This window comes from Zingiber officinale, chromosome 8B, assembly GCF_018446385.1.
Source record: "Zingiber officinale cultivar Zhangliang chromosome 8B, Zo_v1.1, whole genome shotgun sequence".
Classification (NCBI taxonomy): domain Eukaryota; kingdom Viridiplantae; phylum Streptophyta; class Magnoliopsida; order Zingiberales; family Zingiberaceae; genus Zingiber; species Zingiber officinale.
In genome coordinates, this window is record NC_056001.1 from 4260366 (window position 1) to 4285954 (window position 25589).

The 25589-nt window shown below is 36.9% G+C and overlaps 2 non-coding genes across 2 annotated transcripts; both read left to right on the forward strand.

Moving 5' to 3' along the window:
- The first annotated feature begins 1338 nt into the window (after positions 1-1338).
- LOC122018155 lies at positions 1339-1535 on the forward strand. The gene has a single exon (XR_006121619.1). It is a non-coding gene; the product is annotated as a U2 spliceosomal RNA (small nuclear RNA).
- A 23615-nt stretch (positions 1536-25150) lies between these two features.
- Positions 25151-25347, forward strand: LOC122018156. The gene has a single exon (XR_006121620.1). It is a non-coding gene; the product is annotated as a U2 spliceosomal RNA (small nuclear RNA).
- The last annotated feature ends 242 nt before the right edge of the window (positions 25348-25589 follow it).

Genomic DNA, 25589 nt, shown 5'->3' on the forward strand with positions numbered 1-25589 from the left:
CTTGTCTTGGATATCTTGTTCGTTTTTTTTTATACCAGGTATTCAAATGTCCGCAAAGTAAATTGGAAAATGCTCACGTTTATCAATGTTCTTAGATTAATCATCATCCTATTAGAGGAAGAATATCCCGCAATATGCCGTAGTTGGGATTCAAACTTGAAGTGTTTGATTAGCCGCTAGAGTGCTTGAACACCAAAGCCCTGAGGCAGTAATTAATTATCTTGTTCATCAAATAGCATAAAGTGACCGTAGGCTGTAGATATCAAAGCGTCAGAGGCAACACTATCACCAAAAAATACACCCAAACTGTCTAAAAAATGCAACTACTACACACAGATTTATTCCCGCTGTTAAGCAATTCATAGATTCTCCTTCCCCATGAATTATCAAAAAGAACTAAGTTTCTGACTACAGAGACATGCTTTCTAATTAATTTTATTCACACGAATTAAAACACTAGGAAGTAGGAATGGAGTTTGCATACATCTTGGTAAAAGAAAGAAAAACAAACAGACAAGGAAAAGTCTGACACTTTGTAACAAATGTGATTGGAAGAACCACCTTTAAATTTTGGGGAAATAACTTCAAAAGCAGTTCATCCAGAGATCTTGGTCCGCCGGCAGCAGATGATGAGTAGCAGATGGAGTAGTGGATTGTGTCACGTAACAGTGCGCCAGCAGAAATTTCAAAAGCATGCATCAACTTATAGATAATTAAAATTTTCGTAATTCCAGATACTATAATATCCCAACCGAGACTAGGATGAGAACCATACCTCATTTTAGTCCCTAAGGAACACGGACTCTCCAGTAGCTACCGCCAAGAGAAGGATGCCTCGAGAGCCGCTAGGTTGTCTCATTGATGCCGCCGGTAGCAGATGAAATAACGGAACCCAATGAACTCGCAGGACTGGCACTGGAAGAGAGGCGGCGGCGGATGACGAGCCAAGCGAATCAGGGAATTACACCGAAAGGTGTCTTCGTCAGAGAAAGGGAAGACTACCATCTTCAAGGCAGGTAATGGGGAGAGTTGCAGAGTCAAGCTATGCGCGGCTAGGGAAAAGAAGAAGAAACCCTAACTTTGTTGTTTTTTTTTAAGAAGCAAAAATCACGCAGCTTGCTTTCCCGATTTCGTAGAGTGGCAGTGAGAGCGTCTTTGTTTCTTCGAGATGTGAGACTCTTCGTTTCTCGCGGCCATCAAGCCATAGCTAAGCAGACGTCTGCTCGTCTGCAGTGATTGTAGATGTGAACGATAGCTGACTTTAGTCCCATATTGAAAGTTTACTCTACGTACATTGAGAAAGAAGATAAAAGAAAGTGATGTGCACCACAACAACTCATACCTTTCTCGGCCTTTTGGCTAAGATCAAGTGTAGTATCTGTTCTTATCAGTTTAATATCTGATACGTGGACCATTGGTTCACTATGATATTAAATTAATTTTTGATTGGGGAGGGCCCATAACAATAGCTTGCTATTGGGGTTCTTATGCGTCGCCTATATGTTGCACTATTATATAGGCCGGGCGCACCCTACCAAATCGGTTTAAATATTAAATTAAATTTTGTTATTCAAATCTTTAGTTGAACTTTTAACTAGGTTCTTCATTATTAGTTGTTTGTCATAATATATAATTAATAATTTAGATGTTTAAATATTTAACTTTAGCAAAATTTAAAATTAAATTATGTTAATATTTATTTATTTTTACATTCAAAATTATTTTAAAAGTTATTAGTAATTTTTATTATATAAATAATATGTATTCTTTAATTTTATATTTTAGGATTAAGTGGAAAAGCTTTTATTACATATTTTTGGATATTTTTTTGGCTAAGATAAAATATTATATTTTTTTTTGTTGTTACATTATACTACTGTATTAGCCTGACACACTAAATCTAATTTATAAATCTATATGCTACTAATTTATACTTATTCATATATTATACTTTAGAAATAATATGTGCGTAATGACTAAATTAATTTTCTTTAATTATTTGAACATTGAAATTATATCTCTGCATGTTGAAAGTCAAGGTTATATTATATATACCCAGAGTGCGATAGATAGAGATAGTTAGTTGTTAATATCTTTAAATTTATTGCTATGAAAGTTTAAGATATCATGTTAATTTATTCAAATAAAAATGAGACTTTTTGACATAATTTTATATTTTAAATTAAATGGTGGTTTGAGCAACAAAATAATGAACTAAGTGATTCAATTTTATCATTTTGTTTACCGGTCACACGATTGCTAAGAATGGAGGTTTTGTACTATTTCTTTGAATGGAAATCAATTTTTGTATAATGTCTTGGTTTTTTTTTTTTACTCAGACATCTCAATCAGCACGAATAGATGTCTAATCTAGTATAATTCGAATATATGTCATGTGAATAAATGATTGTGTAAAGGAAGTCGTGATTCAAAGTTGTCTCTATATATAGTTTCTAGTTAATTAGAGGAGAATAGATTTATTATAATGAAACATAATCAAATTTCAAGAGATATGAGGGTGACAGATTGCTTACAATGGGAGAGACCAAATTTAAATAGGCACATGCTGGGGAGAAAAAAATTCTTCTAACTCCTAGCAACTTAGCGGTCGACTATAAACTAACAAAGTAATTTATATTTATTCACATAACCTAAGAATAGATAATAAAAAAATACCTACCTACAATGAATATACTCACTTTTTTACGCAATCACCACTAAAATAGATGAATTGACTATTTTATCATACTATGCATGAATAGTCGTACAAACTCTCTCAAATTACTTATCATAATCATTTTGTTAATCTAGTTTTTCTCGTTGAATTTAATGTATAAGTTGAACATGACTTTGTTTTTACCAAAATGAAATGGTTTGGTACACGAAATAATCATTAGTACCATTTTACTTAAATATCTATATCAGCGTACTAAATATAAAATTTATCTTAAATTTTATAGACATTTTTTTTTACATTAATTACCTTATTTATTCCTTAAATTTATATTTTATGAATAGTATTTTTAATTTCTAAATTTAGGGAATTAAATTCATTCCCTAAACATTAAAATATCATTTAATTTGAAAAAATAAAGGAAATAAATTGGGTAATGAAAAACAAATATTATATAACGAGAGAGAAAAATAATAAAATAATAGAATAGAGATAAAAATAATAATAAAAATAAAGATCATGAAAATTTTAGAGTAGTTAATATAATATGTAGTGAAAAATAATTATCTAAATTTAATAAAATAGATGGTTTATCCGAAACTTTAAGGATATTATAGAAAAATTGATGTATATGTTCTTAATACCGCGTGAAATAGATAATACTGTCAATAATGTCATGTAAGCAAATTGTTCTACTTAACTAAAATCTAAATTACAATTAGTTGTCTCGGAGCTACAGTTGTCTGGTCACCAAGGATGACTCCCGGCTACACTCGATCGCCGACTTCTGACGACTCCTGGCTACCGCTCGGTGGTCGATTTCCAGCTACTTCCGACTCTAGGCTATGTTTGGTGTCCGATTCCCAGCTACTCCAAGCTACGTTCATTGGCCAACTCCCGACATCTTCCAACTTCGGGTTACTCCATGCTACCGACTGTCGACGCTCGACTCATGCTTTAGCTCCCTCAAACTAAACTGAAACAGTCTCGGCTATTAAGAACTAGAGTAAAGAAGTGTTACACTATTCCTTGAAATAATATGTATGCGTGATGACTAATTTTCTTTAATTATTTGAATGTGGAAATTATATATGTAGAAAGTTGCATGTTGGAAGTCAAGGTTATATAATATATACTGATGTGAGAGTCCGATAGAGATCGTTAGTTGTTAATATATTTAAATTTAATGCTATGAAAGTTTAAGATACCTCGTTAATTTATTCAAATAAAAATGGGACTTTTTGACATTATTTTAAATTTTAAAGTAAATGGTGGTTTGAGCAACAAAATAACGAACTAAGTGGCACAGTTTTACCATTTTGTTTACCGGTCACACGATTGCTAAGAATGGAGGTCATGTTTTGTACAATTTCTTTGAATGAAGATTAATTTTTGTAAAATGACTTGTTTTTTTTAATCAGACATCTCAATCAGCACGGATAGACGTCTAATCTAGTATAATTCGAACATATGTCATGTGAATAAATAACTGTGCGGAGGAGGTCGAGTATTAAATGTGGTCTCCATATACAATATCCAGTTAATTATAGGATGATAGATTTATTATAATGGGATATGAGAGTGACAGATTTATTACAATGAGACAGAAATCAAATCTCGATGGACACATGTCTTGGAGAAAAAATTTCTCCAAATCCTAGCCACTTGACGGTCAGCTATAAATTGACCAGGTGAAGTAGCAAATGAAGCAGAGAGGAACAGAGAGTGGCGGATTCAATTCATTCTCTTCATCTTCTAGCCAGCGATCATCCTTCATCGAAGCTCCGATCATGCCCAGGATTTGAGACTGCTTCCTAATATGCATTCTTTGTTTTGATATTGTTGATTGATCCCACCGGATCAGAGCTCATCTGATCAATCTTCGTTATTCTATAAGATCTAGATTACTTTGCTAGGATCTATGAGTGTTTGGAGGTATTCCCAGCTCACCTAAGTTCATTTCTTCTCTTCATTTCATTTCTAAATTCTGTTATGTTGTTCTATTTCCAGTATAGTTTTAAGATCTGTAGTCGTTTAATTTTGAGATCTACATTGTCTGAATTAGCTGAATTCTTAGATTTGCTTCTTCCTTTCGTTTTTACTGAGTGCTTGTTGAATCTCTGAGTGTAGATCTGAATTTGTTTTTGAGTGGATCCAGTCACTGCTCATCTGGATTTGAGTTCTTGTTATTCTTTTTCATTTGGTTTTGTTCGCCGATTAATACTTCTTTTGGTTCAATTTCCTTAACTAAACGGAAACCCCATAGAAGCATGTATAAGGATTTGATTTAACAGTTATAACACTTTTGCAAGGTCTTTGGGAGATGAACTTGGGTTACCTTTCACTATGCTAGTTAAGGGTAGATTCTAAGATATATTTGATTTCATTTTCTTGCGACACGATTGTAGGTTATCAAATTTGGATTCATTGCCGGAGACCTTTAAGTTGGTTGCAGCTCTTAGATTGATAACTGTTGCATTGTTGTTACTTTGTTTGTGTTTCTTCATAGTCGATGTGTAAGTGCAGTTTATGACTAGAAGCTCCACGAATTCTAGCAGTAAATTGATTCCTTTTGATTCAGAGATTGAAAGAACTTGTGCACACCGCAGGGCTAAAAGGGAATTGTCATCCATCCTTGTTTCTGATAATAGTTCTGAAATTTTGAGTTCTGGGAGAAGAATGGCACGAAATAGCAATCAAACACCGAGGGATTTGGCATCATCTGATGGTTCAAACCAACCTCTATGCATCCAGTGTCTAGAATTGGAGGTGGTGTTTGAGGTTAGATCAGGGATTATTCATTTGCTTCCTAAGTTTCATGGACTTGTGGGTGAAGATCCCGATAGGCATTTGGAAGAGTTTCATATGGTTTGTTCCACAATGAAACCTCATGGAGTTTCAGAGGAGGTGGTTAAGCTCAGGGCCTTTCCATTTTCTTTGGTTGATATTGCTAAAGATTGGTTCTATAATCTCCCTTCAGGTACGGTCACTAGTTGGAATGATATGCGAAGAATGTTTAATTTTTCCCTGCCTCTAGAACAAATGCAATCAGAAAAAGCATCAGTGGAATCCAACAAGTTAATGGTGAGATACTCTATGAGTATTGGGAGAGGTTCAAAAGGTTATGTACTAGTTGTCCGCAACACCAAATAAGTGAACAGTCGCTTATTTAATATTTCTATGAGGGGTTGTTGAATATGGATAGAAGTTTGATTGATGCTGCTAGTGGTGGTGCATTGGTTAAAGAGACTCTTATAGAAGCTAAGTAATTAATTGAAACCATGGTTGAAAATTATCAACAATTTGGTACAAATCATGTAGTAGCAAGGGGGGTTCATGAGGCTCAAATAGTTTCTCCCGATCAGGATCGGGCGGTGAGCAGAACGGAGGAGATGTTGTCTAAGATGGACTTAGTCACAAGGCAGTTAACATCACACCAACAACAACAGTCTTCTACAGAATTAGTTCAAGCAATGAGAGCTTGTGGTATTTGCTCTAGTACTCTTCATTTATCTGATACTTGTCCAGCCTTACAACGTGAGGATGTGTCTTGGATGCATGAACAATCATTAGCCACAGTGAATACATTTCCTGGCAGACCTCATTATCAACAAAATCAACAACAAAGGAGATATGATCCCTTATCCTCTACTTATAATCCTGGATGGAGAGGTTATCCAAACTTCAGGTATGGTAATCCAATGGCAGCTCAACAACCAAATAGTCAGCCATATCAGAGCTTCTATCAGAGAGCTCATGGTTTTTATCAAAATTCTGTTCCAAACAGATTCCAGCAGCAGGGAGGTTTCTAGCAATCTTATCAGCAACCTCAGAATTCTCAACAGAATTTTCAACAGTCATCAAGATAACTTTTACTTACTAACCAACCAGAATCATCAAGCCAAGACTTGAAGGAACTTTTGCAACAGATGGTATTAGGTCAGCAACAAACTCAAGCTGCAGTACAGAATTTAGGATAGCAGCTCAGCCAGTTAGCTTCAAATTCTAGACAATCCAATTCTGGGCAATTACAAACATCAAGCTTTAGTCAGTTACCTTCTCAAGTGATACCAAAACCAAGGGGTAATGTGAGTGCTAATAACCCTTAGGAGTGGTTGGTCCACTACTGAACCAAAAGAAAAAAATCTGGCTGGAAAAGCAGGGATTGTTGACCCAGCTCCGCAGCTTTAGTTTGGAACTATACCAAGTGAGCTCTTGCCTTCCAGTAAGCCATCATGTTCACAAGACTTAGTGCCCTTTTCAAAACCAACCTTGAGTGTGTCTCTACCATTCCCTCAGAGAGTAGTACAACCTAAGAAGGATACAAGTACAGAGAAGGCTAGGGAATTCCAAGAGCTAATGAATATTTTCAGTAAAGTAGAAGTTAACATACCTCTTCTACAAGTGATTAAGAATATTCCTATGTATGCTAAATTTTTGAAGGATTTATGTGTTCAAAAGAGGAAGTTGAAAGGTGATGAATTGGTGAGCATGGGTAAGAATGTTTCTACTTTATTTCAACCTATGCCACAGAAGTGCTAAGATCCTGGAGTGTTCACTATAGCATGTGTGATTGGTGAAAGTAATTTTGGAGATGCCATGCTTGATTTGGGGGCATCCATCAATGTAATGCCCAAATCTATTTTTCAAGCCCTTATGATTGGACTATTACAACCAACAAAAATAGTAATTCAGCTTTCTAAAAGAAGTTTCGCTCATCCTATGGGAGGGTTGGAAGATGTGATGGCCAAGGTGAGGGATTTAATCTTTTCAGCTGACTTTTATGTTTTAGATATGGAGGGAGATACTCTATCTAGTCAAGTGCCAATAATCCTTGGGAGGCCATTTTTAAAAACTGCTAGGGCTAAAATTGATGCCCATGCAGGGACCTTTTCAATGGAATTTGGGGATACTAATGTCCAATTTAATGTTCATGATGCTATGAAGTATCCAATAGAAAATCATTCCATACTTAGCATTGAAGTTTTTGGTGAACTAGAAGTGGGTTCAGATATTGTTCTGCTTGATGTTGTTGATTTTCTTAAATATTAAGATTATGGTTTGGGTGATGGTCTAGATTCTATTCTGGAAGCTGATGTTGATCCAGAATTTGTACCAGCAACTGAGAATTCTGTTCCATCAATTGATGAGGATCCAAATTCTTTCTAGCAGTACAATTTTATCTAGCAACAAATTCTGTTCTGGAATCTGTTCCGAAGCAGCTCTGTTCATTGGAGGAGAGTTCTACACAAATATTGTCTTCAATCTTAAAGCCACCAAAGCTGGAATTAAAAGTTCTTCCTGATCATTTGAAGTATGCTTATCTAAGAGAGAAAGAACAACTACCGGCTATCATTGCCAATGGACTTGAACTTGATCAAGAGAATAAGCAATTAGAGATTTTGAGACGCCATCAGCAAGCTATTTGCTGGACTTTAGCAGACATAGATGGGATTGACTCTTCCATTTGTATGTATAGAATTTTGTTGGAGGATGGAGTTAGACCAGAGAGGCAACCACAAAGAAGACTCAATCCCCTATATTTGATGTGGTCAAGAAAGAAGTGGTGAAGTTGCTGCAGCTGGAATTATTTATCCCATTTCAGATAGCATGTGGGTAAGTCCAGTTCAGATGGTACCTAAGAAATCTGGAGTGACTGTAGTGGCAAATGAAGAGAATGAGTTGATCCCTATAAGAGTATAAAATAGTTGGAGAGTTTGCATCAATTACAAGAGGCTCAATCATGCAACAAGAAAAGATCATTTTCCTTTACCATTTATTGATCATATGCTAGAAAGGTTGGCAGAGAAGACACATTATTATTTTCTGGACGGTTATTCCGATTATTTTTAGATTTGTATAGCGCTAGAGGATCAGAATAAGACTACTTTTACATGCCCTTTCGGGACCTTTGCTTTAGGAGGATGTCGTTTTGACTTTGCAATGCTCCAAGTACATCCAGAGATGCATGGTGAGTATCTTCGCTTATCTTTTTAGAGCATTATATGGAGGTATTCATGGATAATTTTACTGTCTATGGTTCGTCATTTGATACATGTTTGGATAATCTTTTTCCTGTTTTGAAAAGATGTGTAGAGAAGAATTTGATTTTGAATTTTGAGAAGTGTCATTTCATGGTTGAGCATGGTATAGTGTAAGGACATATCATTTCTAGGAGAGGTATTGAAGTGGATCCAGCTAAGATTAGTACTATTATTGCTTTATCTCATCCCATATGCGTGCAGGGAGTTTGATCTATTCTTGGGCATGCAGGATTTTACAGGATTTTAGTACCATTGTTCTACCATTGGCATGGTTGTTGCAAAAGGATGTGGAGTTTGTTTTTGATGAAAAATGCAAAGTTGCCTTTGATAGACTCAGGGAGGCTCTCACCTCTGCCCCTATTATGCGTGCTCTAGATTGGATGTTTCCTTTTGAGTTTATGTGTGATCCTTTGATTTTGCAGTTGGAGCAGTCTTGGCTTAGAGGGTAGATGGAGCACCCCATGTCATTAGCTATGTCTCGAGGACATTAGACTCTTCCCAAAGCATCTATATCACGACAAAAAAAGAGATTTTAGCTATTGTGTTTGCTTTAGACAAGTTTCGGTCCTATCTTCTTTGTTCTCATTTTATTGTTTTTTTTAGCCCTCAAGTTTCTCCTTAATATGCCAGATGCAAAGCCTAAGTTGATTCGATGGATGCTTCTGCTTCAAGAATTTGATATTAAAATACGAGATAGGAGTGAGAGGGAGAACTTCGTGCCATATCATTTGAGCAAGATTGAGGGTGAGGTAGATCCTGCACCGATTGTTGATTCATTTCTTGATAAGCATCTCTTTCAGCTTCAAGGTAAGGTGCTATGGTATGCTGACATTGTTAACTACTGTTGGACCCCGTGGTTGTTTTGATGTGATCAACCAAATTAGGTTAGGTCCTGTTTGTTATTTGATCCCTGCGTCTAAGTGTGCAGGAACTTAGGAGCGCAGGAAGTCGAGCGAAAGACGTAGCTAGCGAGAAGGACGATACGGGAAGGGAGCCGATGGGCTCGGTGCATCCGAAGGACGAAAGAACTACGGAAGAGTACTCCGGTGGACGAGAAGAACGTGCACGACGTTCGAGGGAGGAGAAGTCAGGACGGAAGCCTACTCGAGGAGAAGGCCGGAAATTGGGTTCGGGTGAGCCCTATTTCGGTTGACCGAAATCACCCAAGCGATCGAAGTTTCGGAAGAAGAAAGGAAGATGAAGAGAAGCTGAAGAAGCCCTTGGAGGCACCCTCAACAGTGTTGACGGCGCCCTCAACATTGAAGGCACCCTCAACAGTGTTGGAGGTGCCCTCAACATTGAAGGCACCCTCAATGCCATTGAAGGCGCCTTCGACCCAGTCTACTTGACCGTTTGGACTTTGGATAAAATTTTATTCTAAGCCTTGGATGGAGGCACCCTCAAGACTCGAGATAGAGTTTCTAGGAGCTATATAAAGGCCCCTGGACCTAGGAATTAATCATTCAACTCAGTATTCAATTCCTAGCAACTTGTAAGAGTTTTTAGTGTGTAAAAGGCTTCTCCGCCTTCAGAGTAGGAGACTTTCTTAGTGCGTCTGTTCAACCGCCTTGGATTAACAACCTTCTTGGTTGTAACCAAGTCAACTCGCAGAGTCTTCCTACTTTTCTTTATTTTTATTTTCTTATTATTATTGTTGCTATTATTTTAGAGTTGAAAGTTTTGAGGAGGGTATTTTTATTTTACAGGCAATTCACCCCTCCCTTCTTGCCGGCCTCGCTGCACCAACAACTACTTGGTAGCTAATGTTTTTCCTACACACTTCTCTAGATTTCAATATGATAAATTAAAGTGTGATGCAAAATATTTTGTGTGGGAAGACCCTTTATCTTTGGACATTTGGTAGTGACCAAGTAGTGAGGAGGTGTGCATCTGATGCTGAGTTTCAATCTATACTTTCTTTTTGTCATTCACTTGCATGTGGAGGATATTTTGGTCCTCAACGTACGACTAGGAAAGTTTTAGATTCGGGACTATATTGGCCTACCGCGTCTAGGGATGCTTTTAAGTTTCATAAGACTTGTGAGTGTTGCCAAAAGATGGGGAATATAGGACGTAAGCATGAAATGCCTCAACAATGTATTTTATTTTGTGAGATCTTTGATGTATGGGGTACTAATTTTATAGGTCCTTTTCCCATTTCATTTGGTTTTGCTTACATGTTATTAGCTCTCGACTATATATCAAAATGGGTGGACATTCCTACCAGGACGGATGATTCTTCTATGGTTGTGAGCTTTGTCATGTCTCATCTATTTTATAGGTTTGGCTTGCCTGGGGTCATCATTAGTGATCAAGGATCCCATTTTTGTAATAAGCACATGAAGACACTCATGATTAAGTATGGTGTAATTCACAGGGTGTCTACTCCTTACCTTCCACAAACAAATGGTCAAGCTGAGGTGTCTAATAGGGAGATTAAACAAATTCTTGAAAAAATAGTGAATCCGGATAAGAAAGATTGGAGTAACGAGGTTTGATGAAGCTTTATGGGCTTATAGGACAACTTACAAGGCTCTTATTGGGATGTCACCTTTCTAAATTGATTTTTTAAGTTTTCTATTTCTTCTTTTAATTTAACATTTTTAAGTTTTATTTTATCAAAATCTTCTATCAGACATGATTTTGCTAAAATTCTTTTTATTTCTAAATTTTTATTTTTTAATTTATTATTTTTACTTTTTAATTTGTACATAGATTTTGCCATAAACTTAATTCCAAAATAAAGTTGATCAGGAGGTAAGAGGCATACCTCACTTACCATATCAGACTTGAAGTCTGACTCTTCCCCTGCTTCGCTGCATTCATCTGAAGTCGCTCCCCCTTCATCGATGCTGGCTTCTGATGTACTTTGCCCTTCATAGCTCGTCATCAGTGCTAGTCCGACATATTCTTGTATTTCGGACTCAGATGATGAACTGTCGTCCTAAGTGGCTTTTAGATTCTTGTGCTTTTGAGTATCTTGACTTTATCCTTCTTGAGTTCTGGGCAATACTCTTTTAAGTGTCCTTCCTTTTGACACTGGTAGCAACGGACCCTTCTTCTATTTCTTGGATTTTTCTTATTCTGAATTTCTTTAAATTTATTAGATCTAAAGAATTTTTTGAAATTCCTTACCATATAAGCTTCTTGATCTTCTTCTGATTCTGACTCGGGTTCATCCTTCTTGGTTGCATTTAGAGTCATAATCTGGCTTGAGTCTTTTGATGTTCCTACACATCTGGTTTCATGTAATTCAAGAATATAAAAAATTTCCTCTAGGGTACTTACCTCTAGGTCCTTTGAAATGTAGTAGGCGTCAATTATTGACGTCCATTCTGGAGTCCTGGGAAAGGCATTAAGTGTGTAGCGTACTGTGTCCCGGTTGGTTATCATTTCACCGAGGTTTTCGAGTCCGGTGATTAATTCTTTTATCTTCGCATGTAGATCGGCTACCTTCTCACCTCTTTCCAGACAAATATGTTGGAACCCCAAGGTGTTTTGATGTGATCAAACAAGCTAAGTTAGGTCCTTCATTTGTTTAACTCTTGTGTCTAAGTGTGCAGAAGCTTAGGAACACATGAAGACGCGGCTAGCGAGAAGGACGGCACGGGGAGAGAGCTGACGGGCTCGGTGCGTCCGAGGGATGAGGTGACCACGGAAGAGTACACCGGTGGACGAGAAGAACGTACGCGGCGTTCGAGGGACGAGAAACCTTTAAGGAAGGCTGCTCGAGGAGAAGGCCGGAATTTGGGTTCGGGTGAGCCCTATTCCGGATGGCCGAGATCACCCAAGCTAGCGGAGTCGGAGTTGAAGACCCGGACCGAGACGAGCTGAACCGAAGCAAAGCGACCGGACAAAAAAAGTCAACCAGAGTTGACTTTTGGGGTCCGGGGCGCCCGAACCCCTCCGGGGCGCTCGGAACCTTCCGGGGCGCTCGGACTGAAGATGTTGACCAGATCGAGTCAAACTCGATCTGAACGTTGAGGGATAAAGTTTTATCCCCCCAGGGCGCCCGGAACCCCTTCGGGGCACCCCGACCAGTGCTATAAATATAGCACTGGTTTGTACAGATCATTCAACGAACTTGTAATTCATTTCTTTCTGTGCTTTCCCTTCTTTTGTACTATCAACGCTGTAAAAGGCTACTCCGCCCAGAGGAGAATCAGATAGTGCGCCATCTTTGCCTTGGATTAGCAATCCTCTGATTGCAAACCAAGTAAACCCTCTTGTGTCTGATCTTTTAATTTAGTCTCTTCTTTTTATTATTACAAGTGTCTGTTAATTAGTTGAAAATCCGAGAAAGGTTTTTTTGGTTTAATTTTTGTAAGGCAATTCACCCCTCCCCTTTTGCCGGCTTCCAAAGGGACCAACAAGTGGTATCAGAGCAAGGCACTTCAGGAGGACTAACCGCCGATCGAAGCAGCAAAGATGGCCGGACCAAGCATCGTTCCACCAAAATTCAAGGGGGACTTCGCAGACTGGAAGCGACGTATGGAGGTATTCCTAAGAACTGATTTTGAAATTCGATTTATTATGAAATATGGTTTTGTAGCTCCGATGAATCAAGACAGAGAAGAAAAAGAAGAGAGCCACTAGACAAAAAAAGAGCAGAATGAGTCTGTAGCGAACAGCCGTGCGGAATATCACCTACTGAGCGTGTTCCCGCCTCAAGAGGTCAACCACATCGAAAGCTATTCATCCGCTAAAGAACTCTGGGAGAAGTTCCTGGAACTCCACGAAGGCACGTCTGAAGCAAAGCTCGCTAGAAGAGACATCCTCCGGAACAAGCTGATGAACGTTCGTCTTGAAAAAGGTGAGAAGGTAGTCAATCTACATGCAAAGGTAAAAGAACTGATTACTGGTCTCGAGAACCTCGGAGAAATGGTAACAAATCATGACAGCATACGCTACGCACTCAACGTGTTTCCTAGAACCTCAGAATGGTCATCAATCGTCGACGCCTACTACATTTCGAAAGATCTGGAGGTAAGTACTTTAGAAAAACTATTCTCCACTCTTGAATTGCATGAAACCAGGTGTGCAGGAACAAAGGAATCAAGCCAGATGATTGCACTAAACGCAACCAAAAGGGATGAACCCGAGTCAGACTCAGAGGATGATCAGGAAGCGTACATGGTATGAAACTTTAAAAAGTTTTTTAGAGCTAATAAATTTAAAGAAATACAGAATAAAAAGAATCCAAGAAATAGAAGAAGGATGCGTTGCTACCAATGTCAAAAGGAAGGACACCTAAAAGAAGACTGCCCAGAACTAAAGAAGGACAAAGGCAAGATTCCCAAGAAGCACAAGAATCTAAAAGCTACTTGGGACGACACTTCTTCATCCGAGTCCGAGATTCAAGAATTTGTCGGGATAGCACTGATGGCAAGCTACGAAGGACAAAGTACATCAGAACCCAGTATCGATGAAGGGGGAGCGACCTCAGATGGAAGTAGCGAAGCAGGAGGAGATTCAAGCTTCAAGTCTGATATGGTAAGTGAGGTATGCCTCTTGTTGGTGCGGTTAGCACTAACGATTTAACCCAGGTTTTGATGAATGACAAATCAGGTTAAGTTAGTTTGTTGTTGTCTGACACTTTGATCGAGTGTGCAGGAGAAGTCCAGACAGGTCGACGGGCTGACCGGATGTCTGGCACGAAGCCCAGCTAGGTCGACGGGCTAACCGGATAGCTGGCACGAAGTCCAAGTGGGTCGACGGGCTGACCGAACGCTTAGACACGAAGTCCAGCTAGGTCGACGGGCTGACCGGATAGCTGGCACGAAGTCCAGACGGGTCGACGGGCTGACCGGACGTCTGGTAGGTAAGTGAGGTAAGTCATTAGAGGGGAGTGACTGCGAGGACGCGTTCCCGGGAAGGGAACATTAGGCGTCGATCCGGCTTAGATCCATTTCGGATATCTAAGTCGAGATCGTGACTAGATTCCGGTCTCGAAAAGACGGAATCTAAGTCATACTCTTTTTGCTAATTCATACTTAATTTGCTTATCTATAAAACTGTGCTAACAATCTGTGTTGCAGGGTATATTTACCTCGGACTAACATTTTCTTGCAAGAGAACGACTTTCTGGAGAAGAGGGGTCCGGGCGCCCGGAGGTCCGAGCGCCCGGAAGGGATCCGGGCGCCCGGAGGTAAATTTTATCCAAACCGAGTCGTCGTCACGTGAAGTTCACTGATTAGACCTGTCACGTCGCACCAGGGCGCCCGGAAGGGATCCAGGCGCCCGGAGCAGCATATAAAAAAGCCCCAGGGGTGGAGCTTCAGAATCATCTCAGAACTCTTAGACTGCTTGCTCTGCTGCTCTGCGCTCCAACGACGCTAACGAAGCTCCGACAACGTGCTCTTGTCCTTGTGGTTTTCTTTCTGTCGGTATAGCTTTGTTTTAATTTTCATTAGCATTCCTTGTACTGCCTTTGTAATCATTATTTCGAATTGCTAGTGAATTGCCCAACGAAAGTACTCACGGAGTACGGGCCTTCGAGTAGGAGTCGTCACAGGCTCCGAACGAAGTAAAAACTACTGTGTCTATTGTTTTTTAATTCCGCTGCGTTTAACTCTGTTTAACACTATTTTTTTTAAATCGATATTCACCCCCTCTCTATCGACGTTTCACGATCCAACAAGTGGTATCAGAGCAAGTACCGCTCTGATTTGGTGCAACCACCAATCAGACAAGGGGGTGAAAAATTAACCTTTATTTTTGTTTCATTTTTTTTCGCTTAATTCAAATCTGGTATTATTACCTGTTTTGGAAAAAAAATTTCTTCGTTGCAATTAAATCTAAATTGGTGCAACACCAATTTAGACACAGCTATTATTTTTTCCCGCACTACTAATCCAAGACAAAGTCTTGGGATATTTTTTTCGCTGTTTACTTGTGTGCAGGATGTCTCAACTAGAAGGCTTCAGCACAGTACGTCCTCCCCTATTCAACGGGGATGACTTCTCGTACTGGAAGAAAAGAATGGAGGTGTACCTAAAGACGGATTACGATCAATGGTTCAGCGTTATAAAGGCCTACCGAGCTCCAACCGACAACTCCGGAAATCCACTAGACACGGAACAGTGGACTCCGAACATGAGGAAAAAGGCGTCGACGGAAAACAAAGCAATCAATACGCTACACTGCGGCCTAACACGAGAAGAGCTGAACCGGGTCGGACCGTATCAGAATGCTAAAGAATTATTGGACAAATTGATTGAGCTGCATGAAGGAACGAGCGACGCAAAGGTAACAAAAAGATATTTACATTTAAATAAAATATTTAATATAAAAATGCAAGAAGGGGAAACGGCAAGTCAACTGCACACGAGGATGAAGGACATCCTCAACGGACTCCACGCGATAGGTCACCAGATGGAAAACAGAAATTTAATCAGGTACGCACTAAATGCTTTTCCACGTAATAGTTTGTGGGCATCGATTGTAGATGCCTACAAAATTTCAAAAAATCTATCTAAGTTAAAATTAGACGAGCTTTTTTGTGAGTTAGAATTACATGAACAAACTAATGCTGGAGCCGAGAAAGGTATTGCTTTATTTGCAGGTTCATCCAAAGAAAAGAAGAGCAAGTCTGAATCTGAAGAAGATTCCGGTCAAGATTCCAAAGACAAAGAATACCTGGTGAACTTGGTAAGAAAAATGTTCACCAGGAGAAAAAGGAGCTTCAGCAAGAAGGACCTTCAAAAGATCAGTTCTCCCACGGAACAAAAGAATGTGACTTGTTTCGGATGCAACAAAAAAGGACACTACAAGAACGAATGCCCAAGACTGAAATTCGACAAACCAAAGTCAACCAAAAAGAAGGCCCTCAAAGCAACTTGGGACGACTCCTCCTCGGATGAATCGGAGGTAGAAGAGCAGAAGCACCAGAGCCATCTCGCGCTGATGGCCGCGAAGCTGAAACGGAAGACGAATCGGAAGACGGGTCCGAACCCGAATCAAGCCACGAGTCCGTACTCGTTTCCGAAGGCCCGGATGAGGTATATTTTAATTTAAACAAAAAGTTCTTTAAAATTATTTCCTACTTAAATAGTAAATTAGTTAAAATAGAAAATGAAAACAAGTCACTTCTTGAGGAAAATCAAAACCTCAAGGAACAAATCAAAAATCCAAATTCAACTCAAGATCTAACACTTGAAGAGAATTCATCATTAAAATTAGAAATTAATAAGTTAAAAGAAATGCTAGAAAAATTCACAACAAGATCAAAAAATCTAGACTTAATCATGAATAATCAAAAGGCGTGCTGTAATAAAACCGGACTTGGATACAAGACGAACTCAAATAAAACTTTTAAATCATTAATAACTCAATACAAATCAACTAATCAAGCTTGGGTTCCGAAAGCGTGTTTGACCACGCAAGTAGGACTTAATCAATATTATATACCCAAAGAAAAAATATATTATATAAACTCGAATAAACCAAATCAAAAATCAAAATATAAACCTAAATCAAAAAATTCAAAATTTAAACATTTTACTCAACAAAATATAAATTATCACCAAGTTAATTATAACTATAAAAGAAATAGACACAAACCTAAAACGAAAATTTAAATAAAGGGCAAATAATTCAGGGGGAGGCTCCAGAATAGCTGGCACCTCCAAAACTAACTTACCCGACAGGGTAACCCAAATATACTAACCCGGCAGGGTAATTAGAATTAGTTAAAAAGGGACCCAGTTTAACTTGAATCACGGTACGGGTGAAGTTTTTGGATGATAGTACGTTAGGGAAACTTGGGCATCGCATGTCTAGAAAGATATGGCTTCGATCTGGTGCATTTGGCCAAGTGGAACTGACCGAAGCTACCCTTAAATAGATCCTAACTAGTTAGACCAAGGTTTAGTACTAAGCTCCGTGAATAGGACTATTCAGAAAACCTCGAAAGGTTGGTTACTTCTAATGACATCCAAGCGACTCACTAAGCTTAGAAGTTTATCCGAAGAATGCCAATTTGTTGAGACCAAAGCTAAACCTGAATCTAACACAAGTTAAACCAAACTCTATAATTAAATCTAATTCATCTCACAAAATTATAGGATACCCTGATTGATAATCTAGATCGGGTGAGATGAATAAGGATTAAATTAATTAATTGTCAAAATTAAAATTAAATTTCAAATTTCAAATTAAAATTAAATTAACTTTAAAAATTATTTTAACTTTAAAAATTATTTTAACTTTAAAAATTATTTTAACTTTAAAAATTAACTTTAAAAATTATTTTAACTTTATTTTAAAAATTAAATTAACATTAAAAATTATTTTAAAAATTAAATTAACTTTAAAAATTATTTTAACTTTAAAAATTATTTTAAAAATTAAATTAACTTTAAAAATTATTTTAAAATTAAATTAACTTTAAAAATTATTTTAACTTTAAAAATTATTTCAACTTTAAAAATTATTCTTAAAATTAAATTAACTTTAAAAATTATTTTAAAATTAAATTAAACTTTAAAAATTATTTTAAAATTAAATTAAACTTTAAAAATTATTTTAAAATTAAATTAACTTTCAAAATTATTTTAAAAATTAGATTAACATTAAAAATTATTTTAAAATTAAATTAACTTTAAAAATTATTTTAAAATCTTAAGAGACTAACCTTAATTCCTACTCATTGTAGGAAATCAAGTGGATTTTGGACAGTGGTTGCTCCAAACACATGACTGGAGATCACACCAAGTTCACTCAACTCACTTACAAAAGCTTAGGAACAGTTGCCTTTGGAAACAACGGCAAACTCAAGGTAATTGGGATAGGTAATATTGAATTAAAAATAGATTTCATTATTACAAATGTTCTACTTATCGATAATTTTAAATACAATCTCCTGAGTATAAGTCAATTGTGTGATACTATGTATAAGTTTAAATTTCTATCCACAGAATGCTTAATCAAACATCTAGATAATCCTACTATAAGCCTAAAAGGTTTTATAAAAGACAACATCTATGCTATCAACTTAACCACATCTTCAATTGAGTGTTATTTAACACAAAAAGAAGAAACTTGGTTATGGCATAGGAGAATGTCTCACACCAACTTTAGAAATATAAGTAAATTAAATGGACTAGTGAGAGGCTTACCAAAATTACCTAACCTAGATTCAACCATATGTAATGCTTGTCAACAATGTAAACAAACAAAATCCACTCACAAACCAACCAATCAGCCACAAACCGACTCAATATTAGAACTTCTACATTTAGACCTTTTTGACTCCCATGGAGTCAAATCCATAAATGGAAACTTATACTGTTTAGTAATAATAGATGATTATTCTAGGTTTACTTGGGTAAAATTCTTAAAACATAAAGACGAAACTTTTGAAATCTTTACAAACTTTTGCAAACAAATTGAAAATGAAAAAGATCTTAAAATTAAAAGAATTAGGAGTGACAACGGGGGAGAATTTAAAAATCATAATTTTAACAAGTTCTGTCTTGAGAATGGCTACCATCACGAATTTTCGTGTCCTAAAACCCCCCAACAAAATGGAATTGTAGAAAGAAAAAATAGAACTTTACTGGAAGCCTCTAGAACTATGTTAAATGAATATAACTTACCTAAATATTTTTGGGCAGAAGCTGTTAGTACAGCCTGCTATGTGCAAAATAGAACAACATTAAATAAAAGACATAATAAAACCTTCTTTGAAATATTTTATAACAAACAACCCAACATAAAATATTTTAAAGTATTTGGGTGTCCAGACTACATCTTAAATACTAGAGAACACTTGAAAAAATTTACCTCTAAAGTAGAAAATAGAATTTTTGTAGGATATTCTCTAAACAGTAGGGGTTACAGAATATATAATAAAATTACGTTAAAAATCGAGGAAACCACAAATGTAAAATTTGAAGAAACCCAAGGACAAACTCAACTTCAACCTATTGAAAATAATAAACCTGAAGAAACCAATCAAACCCTAGATCATGAAGAAGATGAACACACTCAAGTAAATCAACCCTCTAGAACTTTAAGAATCAACCCTAACCATCCAACTAATCAAATAATTGGTGATCCAGACCTAAGGTTTCAGACTAGATCATCCTTTAGGAACCTAAGTCAAATTTCCCTAATTTCAAAAATTGAACCCAAAACTGTAGCTGAGTCCCTACTTGATCCAGATTGGATTATCGCTATGCAAGAGGAACTAGCTCAATTTGAGTGTAATGAAGTTTGGGATCTAGTACCACCATCTAAAGATAAGAAAATAATAGAAATAAAATGGGTATTCAGAAACAAATTAAGTGAAACTGGGGAAATTACTAGGAATAAGGCTAGGCTAGTTGCCAAAGTGTTCAGTTAAGTTGAAGGACTTGACTACGATGAAACCTATGCCCCAGTAGCCAAATTAGAATCCATTAGAATGTTACTAAGTTATGCAGCCCATAAGGGATTCAAACTATATCAAATGGATGTTAAGTCAGCTTTTCTCAATGGACTGATAAAAGAAAATGTTTATGTAGGTCAGCCTCCTGGGTTTGAAGATCTAGAACACCCTGATTATGTCTTTAAGTTAAAGAAAGTATTATATGGACTTAAACAAGCACCCAGGGCATGGTATGAAAGGCTAACATCTTATTTAACATCCAAAGGATTCAACCAAGGTCAAATTGACCCAACCTTGTTTGTTAAATTACTAAATAACGACATATTTATAGCACAAATATATGTAGATAATATAATATTTGGTTCAACTAACTCAGACTTCTTAGAAGAATTTATCAACCTAATGGAACAAGAATTTGAAATGAGCTTATTAGGAAAATTGACATATTTTCTAGGTTTACAAATTAAACAAACAAATGAAGGAAATTACATTTATCAACATAAATACACTAAAGAATTACTTAAAAAACTCGGAATGGAAAATACAAAAGAAATAAAAACACCTATGGCAGTAAACACAATCTTAGACAATGACCTAAATGGAAAACCAGTGGATCTAAAGTATTAGAGAAGTGCAATAGGTAGTCTACTTTACTTAACTGCAAGCCGACCTGATATCTTATTTGCAGTTAGTATGTGTGTCAGATACTAAACTTGTGCTAAAGAATCTCATTTGACTCAAGTCAAAAGAAGCTTTAGATATCTTAAGGGAACAACAAATGTAGGAATTTGGTATCATAGGACCAATAACTTTGAATTAATAGAATATTCTGACTCAGATTATGTTGGATGCAAATTAGGCCGCAAAAGCACAAGCGATGGCTGCCAACTACTAGGTCCATCACTTGTCAGTTGGTTTAGTAGAAAGCAACACTGTGTTGCACTATCTACAACTGAGTCAGAATACATAGTCATAGGAGAATGTGTAACCCAATTATTATGGATGATGCATACCTTAAATGATTTCAACTTAAAAATCACAAATGTAAAAGTTTTAATTGACAATATTAGCTCAATCAATTTGACAAAAAATCCAGTGCATCATTCAAGAATCAAACACATTAAAATCAGGCACCACTTTATCAGGGATGATATTACTAAGGGTGACATTGAGCTCAAATACATTGAGTCCAAGTCAAACTTAGCTGACATATTCACCAAACCACTCCCTAAAAGTGAATTTAGCAATTTGCGTAGAAAACTAGGAATGTGCCTAATAGACTAGGTGTTTCAAATTTCAAAAATATTTTCAAAATGAATATTCTCAAATTATAGGTTAAACATGTATCGTTTTCAAAACTTTCCTATTTTTTAGATTTTTTTTAAAAATATTTTTTAGCCTTAGACTAGTTCAAAATCCTTAGAAAGCATGTACCCATAGGACTAGTTTTTGAACATCTCACCAACACCCTAGGCTTACCTTGCTTGTGTTTGACGAACATAGAAAGGGGTGAGATGTATAGGCCACTTGTCTAAGACTTAAGATGCTTATTTCAGTGCATCAATATAAGTCTGGGCGTTAAATACAAAATATACATTAATCAAGTTAAGGTTGAACTTAACTTGACTAACCAAGTGAAAGCTGCTATCTTTTGATAGTCAGTCAGTAACTACCTGGTTAGACATTTGATTTAGTGTCAGGTCCAGGGGAGAAATAAAACTAATTCAGTTTTTCAAATTGAATTTTAAACTTAATTTTTGAAAATCAAAGTTTAAAATCAACTTGTTTAAAATTGTGAAAAAAAATTTCACAAACTTTTTTTTTCCTTTTTTTTTACTTAGTATGTGAAAACTAACTTTTATAAAACTAAGCTGTTTTTAAGAATTGGGTTTTACTTTTTATTGAAAATTGATTTTAAAAATTAGATCACCTTAGTTCTGAAAATTGATTTTAAAAATTAGATCACCTTAGTTCTGAAAATTAATTTTAAAAATCTAGTTCTTAAAATTTGATTTTACTTAATTTTGACAATTTGATTTGAAAGTTAAGTTTTACAAAAATTAGTAAAATTGTGTTGTTATTAAAAATTGTGGAAAATATTTTTAACTTAAGATTACAAACTTAGTGCTGAAAAATAAATTTCAATCAGTTTTGAAAACTTAGTTTTGGAATTTTGATGTTGAAAACTTATGTTTGAAAACTTGAATTTTTAAACTTTGATCTTAAAAACTATACTTGAAAAATTAGCTATTTTTCAAAGTTACTAAGTTATAAACTCCCCTAGGTTAACTTGACATTCTTTTTACCTTGTCTGAAGTCTATATCTATGGTTACTTGACATTAGTTCTTTTGATGAATCACAAAGGGGGAGGGTTAGGTGGTTAAGTTAGCTAAACCAAACTGAAGATACAAACTAACTTAAAAACCACATAAATGCATGTTGTTTCTTGCATATGTTTTTACTAACTTAACCAGGTTGTCATTCCATCAAAAAGGGGGAGAGTGTTGGTGCGGTTAGCACTAACGATTTAACCTAGGTTTTGATGAATGACAAATCAGGTTAAGTTAGTTTGTTGTTGTCTGACACTTTGATCGAGTGTGCAGGAGAAGTCCAGACAGGTCGACGGGCTGACCGGATGTCTGGCACGAAGCCCAGCTAGGTCGACGAGCTGACCGGATAGCTGGCATGAAGTCCAAGCGGGTCGACGGGCTGACCGAACTCTTAGGCACGAAGTCCAGCTAGGTCGACGGGCTGACCGGATAGCTGGCACGAAGTCCAGACGGGTCGACGGGCTGACCGGACGTCTGGCAGGTAAGTGAGGTAAGTCACTAGAGGGGAGTGACTGCGAGGACGCGTTCCCGGGAAGGGAACATTAGGCGTCGATCCGGCTTAGATCCATTTCGGATATCTAAGTCGAGATCGTGACTAGATTCCGGTCTCGGAAAGACGGAATCTAAGTCATACTCTTTTTGCTAATTCATACTTAATTTGCTTATCTATAAAACTGTGCTAACAATCTGTGTTGCAGGGTATATTTACCTCGGACTAACCTTTTCTTGCAGGAGAAGGACTTTCTGGGGAAGAGGGGTCCGGGCGCCCGGAAGGGATCCGAGCGCCCGGAGGTGAATTTTATCCAAACCGAGTCGTCATCACGTGGAGTTCACTGATTAGACCTGCCACGTCGCACCAGGGCGCCCGGAAGGGATCCAAGCGCCCGGAGCAGCATATAAAAGAAGCCCCAGGGGTGGAGCTTCAGAATCATCTCAGAACTCTTAGACTGCTTGCTCTGCTGCTCTGCGCTCCAACGACGCTAACGAAGCTCCGACAACGTGCTCTTGTCCTTGTGGTTTTCTTTCTGTCGGTATAGCTTTGTTTTAATTTTCATTAGCATTCCTTGTACTGTCTTTGTAATCATTATTTTGAATTGCTAGTGAATTGCCCAACTAAAGTACTCATGGAGTACGGGCCTTCGAATAGAAGTCATCACAGGCTCCGAACGAAGTAAAAATTACTATGTCTATTGTTTTTAAATTCCGCTGCGTTTAACTCTGTTTAACACTATTTTTTAAATCGATATTCACCCCCCCCCCCCCTCTATCAACGTTTCACGATCCAACACCTCTTACCCCCTGATGAACTTTACTTTGGTATTAAGGCAATAGCAAAATCCATGTATAAATTAGAAAACAAAAATACCAAATTAGAAAATGAAATTTTAAAAACAAAATGAATTTTGACAAAATCATGTCTTATAGAGGATTTTGAAAAATTGAAAATTGAAAATGAAAAACTAAAAGAAGAAATAGAAAGATTGAAAAAATCTAATGCTTCAAATATTTCTACTTTTAGAAATTATAGAGGTTTAAATTGGTATTATAGATTTCATCAAAGTCAAATTAGAAATATATCAAAAATCTATGTACCTAGGAAATACTTGGTTAATCCCGTAGGAAAGAATCTTTACTGGGTTCCAAAATCCTGTTTAATTTAAAATTAAAATTAGACTTAGCATTTTCAGTAAGGAAATTAAACAATTAATTTCTTTATGAGGTTTTGTCTAAGGATGTAGGAAATTAAACAACTCTGTTAAACACCCCCTAAGTTTCTGACTACAGAGACATGCTTTCTAATTAATTTTATTCACACGAATTAAAACACTAGGAAGTAGGAATGGAGTTTGCATACATCTTGGTAAAAGAAAGAAAAACAAACAGACAAGGAAAAGTCTGACACTTTGTAACAAATGTGATTGGAAGAACCACCTTTAAATTTTGGGGAAATAACTTCAAAAGCAGTTCATCCAGAGATCTTGGTCCGCCGGCAGCAGATGATGAGTAGCAGATGGAGTAGTGGATTGTGTCACGTAACAGTGCGCCAGCAGAAATTTAAAAGCAGCTGTCAAATTTCAAAAGCATGCATCAACTTATAGATAATTAAAATTTTCGTAATTCCAGATACTATAATATCCCAACCGAGACTAGGATGAGAACCATACCTCATTTTAGTCCCTAAGGAACACGGACTCTCCAGTAGCTACCGCCAAGAGAAGGATGCCTCGAGAGCCGCTAGGTTGTCTCATTGATGCCGCCGGTAGCAGATGAAATAACGGAACCCAATGAACTCGCAGGACTGGCACTGGAAGAGAGGCGGCGGCGGATGACGAGCCAAGCGAATCAGGGAATTACACCGAAAGGTGTCTTCGTCAGAGAAAGGGAAGACTACCATCTTCAAGGCAGGTAATGGGGAGAGTTGCAGAGTCAAGCTATGCGCGGCTAGGGAAAAGAAGAAGAAACCCTAACTTTGTTGTTTTTTTTTAAGAAGCAAAAATCACGCAGCTTGCTTTCCCGATTTCGTAGAGTGGCAGTGAGAGCGTCTTTGTTTCTTCGAGATGTGAGACTCTTCGTTTCTCGCGGCCATCAAGCCATAGCTAAGCAGACGTCTGCTCGTCTGCAGTGATTGTAGATGTGAACGATAGCTGACTTTAGTCCCATATTGAAAGTTTACTCTACGTACATTGAGAAAGAGAAGATAAAAGAAAGTGATGTGCACCACAACAACTCATACCTTTCTCGGCCTTTTGGCTAAGATCAAGTGTAGTATCTGTTCTTATCAGTTTAATATCTGATACGTGGACCATTGGTTCACTATGATATTAAATTAATTTTTGATTGGGGAGGGCCCATAACAATAGCTTGCTATTGGGGTTCTTATGCGTCGCCTATATGTTGCACTATTATATAGGCCGGGCGCACCCTACCAAATCGGTTTAAATATTAAATTAAATTTTGTTATTCAAATCTTTAGTTGAACTTTTAACTAGGTTCTTCATTATTAGTTGTTTGTCATAATATATAATTAATAATTTAGATGTTTAAATATTTAACTTTAGCAAAATTTAAAATTAAATTATGTTAATATTTATTTATTTTTTACATTCAAAATTATTTTAAAAGTTATTAGTAATTTTTTATTATATAAATAATATGTATTCTTTAATTT